Here is a 3,113-nt window from a genome sequence, read left to right on the forward strand (position 1 = left end):
ACTGCTAAGCTGCTTCTGAGTGTGTTTCAAACGCATCGAAATTCTTCACTTACATGCCAGTATTGTGAAGCAAATATTACCATTCCTATATAGCAGATGACTAATTAAAGTTTACTCGGCAAATAAGATGAATAACAAACACAGAAAGCTATGTCCGGCTGATAGATTTGTGAGTTTAATATCATCAACCTTCGTTATCTTGGTTTAAGTCAGGAGATATAAATTTCACTGCCTGTAGGTGTGAGGTAGGTAAAGTCACTTCACAGAGAGGAAGACAAGAAGGAAGTTGTAACTTTGTAGATGGGCCCCAAGGATCCAGCTGCTATCCTGTGTCAGATAAATGTGACCACACAAAAATGTTGGCCTTGGCTATATATATATATATATATATATATATATATATATATTATATGTATATATATCCATTTTTGGATATCTGAATATCTGAATGTTGTGTGCAATTTCCTCAAATTTAAGCCTTACCATCTCGCTCAAAACACACTGTGTGGGCCACACAACATATTTCTTATGCCATCCAGATAGGACCTGCTATTTTCAATAGCTCAATGCCCTGGCCTCCCACTCAATGTCAACACTGAACAATTGAGTGCATTCATTCCACCTGTCTCAGCCTGCCGCTCCCAGAATGAATAAATTCACAGAAGCAATGTGTTATTCATTAGATAAATGAGCTGCATACTTTAATCTTGCTTTTCATTATTTTTCTTTGCACTCTGCTCTGTTTGTCTCACTATTATTAAATCTCTGTTAATTATGAAGTAGAGGAAGGGGTCAATAATATGGAAAAACAGATCAGGAGGATTGCCTAGTTAACCCGGGGATGAAAGGACAAAGGTAATTTTGAAATGTTTCAGAGGCAGAATGGAAAGGATTTGAGTTCTTTGGGGAACTGACACAAAGGTAGAACTGGGATTCGCCTTACTTTCAACTAAAGGGAGATGCTGAGATTAAGAGGATTTGTTCAAACCCAAAAATTTGAATTTGATGATAGAGATACACTGAAAAACCAGATGCTGTTGTGACTTCAACTGTCAACTGTCTATCCTTTAAAAACTCTTGGTGAGTTCTGCTTGTCTGTGTTTGTTACACAGTAAAGTGACACACTCGTTTTTGTGTGTTATAGACTCCTTATTTTTGAGCAAAAAGACCTGAAAATTATAATGGAGAAAGGAAATAGGATATTTTTAAAACATAAGTAAACAATAACAACAAAATAAAACAAGGTATTATTTGAGGAAGCAAATTTCTTTTTTTTTCTTTTTTTATTAGTGAAACACCATGAGGTACAGTTATAGGCTTACAAATTTTGTGCTTGGGTTTCATTTATACAATGATCAAGTGCCCATCCCTCCACCAGTTCCCGTCATCCATCACCACGGGTCCCAGCATCCCCCCCATCCCCCATCCTCCCCCCACCTCCCATCCTGCCTCTGTGGCAGGGTATTCCCCCTTGTTCTCTCTCTCTTCTTTTGGGTACTGTGTTTTGCAAGAGAGGCTTTGAGTGGCAATCATGTTTGGTCTATAGACTACTTTTAGCATGCTTCTCCCACCCTGGGAGGGTCCTCACAACACCCTTCATTTGTGCTCTCTTCTCTATCTGAACTTCTTTTCACCTAGAACGTGTGGCTGGCCTTCCATTCATGGAGCAAAATTCCTGGTACTAATCTCAGCCATTCCTGGGTGTTAATCTCCCTTTTTGTTGCTTTATGTTCCCCAGATGAATGCAATCTTTCTGTGTCTATCCCGCTCTTTCTGACTCATTTCGCTTAACATGATACTTTCCATGTAGTACCACTTGTATGTAAATTTCATAACTGAGGAAGCAAATTTCTTGTTCTAACCTTTCCAAAGTTGCTTTTTTTAATTTTTTAATTTTTATTAGTGAGACACCATGAGGTACAGGTGTGGATTTACAAATTTTTGTGCTTGGGTTTCAATTATACAGGGGTGGGAGGGATACTGGGATCCAAAGTTGCTTAAAGGTAAGATGTGTGTCTATCTCCATCCTCCCTCTTAATATAATTTTTTTAAAAACTATGTGATAATTTGACATATAATATATCCTAACTTCTTTCAGCCGAATACATTTCTGCCTATCAGTTTGTTCTAATATCCTTACATTTTCTCCTATCTCTTTTTCCAATCACATTAGCATTTTCCTTCTTAGAATATGCCGAGTTCTTCCTTACTTTATATGCTTACTGGATGGCATGCTTTCCCCCCAAATTTGTACAGCCCTCTCTATTCAGACTCAGTACCATTCAAATGCCCGCTCTTCCTCAATCTAAAGTAAGTCCCCCTAAGTCTGTCTTAGAAAATTTCCATTTTTAGCTGACATATATTTTTAAAAATTTGAATATATTAATCTTCACTATTTTGACCTAAGATACGACATATAAATTTTACTGTCTGTAGGAGTAAGGCAGGTAATGTAAGTTCATACAGTGAACCAGGCAGAAAAGTCACAAAAAAGCTAAGTCACAAGAATGCTTATTTTCTACAGAAGGGTTGGCTCTTACTCAGTGTAACACTCATCTGATATATACTTATTTTGGTTTTGTTTGGGGGCCATACCCGGCAATGATCACAGTTTACTCCTGGTTCTGTGCTCAGGAATGACTCCTGGCAGGGCTTAAGGGATATTATATATTAGGGGCACTGTGGATCAAACCTGAGTCAGCCATGTTCAGGGCAAGTGCCCTAACTCCTGCACTGTCTCTCCAGCCCTTAGTTTTTATTATTAATCTTCTCTTCTAGATTGCAAACTCCCTTTTTTAGAATTCAATTGTTAGTGTCACCAATTGCATCCCTAATTTTAAGAGAGTGGCTGACACATTCTAGGTACAAAAATTCCCAGCAGACCTCACCTTTTCATGAGCGAGTGTGGGGCATGGCGCTGGGCCCTGCAGCAGATAAGACTCTGCTAAGTGGTCCTGAAGCAAGGCCCACGGAAGAGAATATCTGGGCAAAGTTGGCCAGACAGGGTGTCAGCACCAGACGTCCAGCCTTGAGTCTCACTTGAGCCCCTAGTCACATGCGTCCAAGACACATAAACTGTCACATACGCTTAGCAGGCCATCCTAACCGCAGCA

This window comes from Sorex fumeus, unplaced genomic scaffold (genome assembly GCF_029834395.1).
Source record: "Sorex fumeus unplaced genomic scaffold, SorFum_2.1 ptg000097l, whole genome shotgun sequence".
Lineage (NCBI taxonomy): Eukaryota > Metazoa > Chordata > Mammalia > Eulipotyphla > Soricidae > Sorex > Sorex fumeus.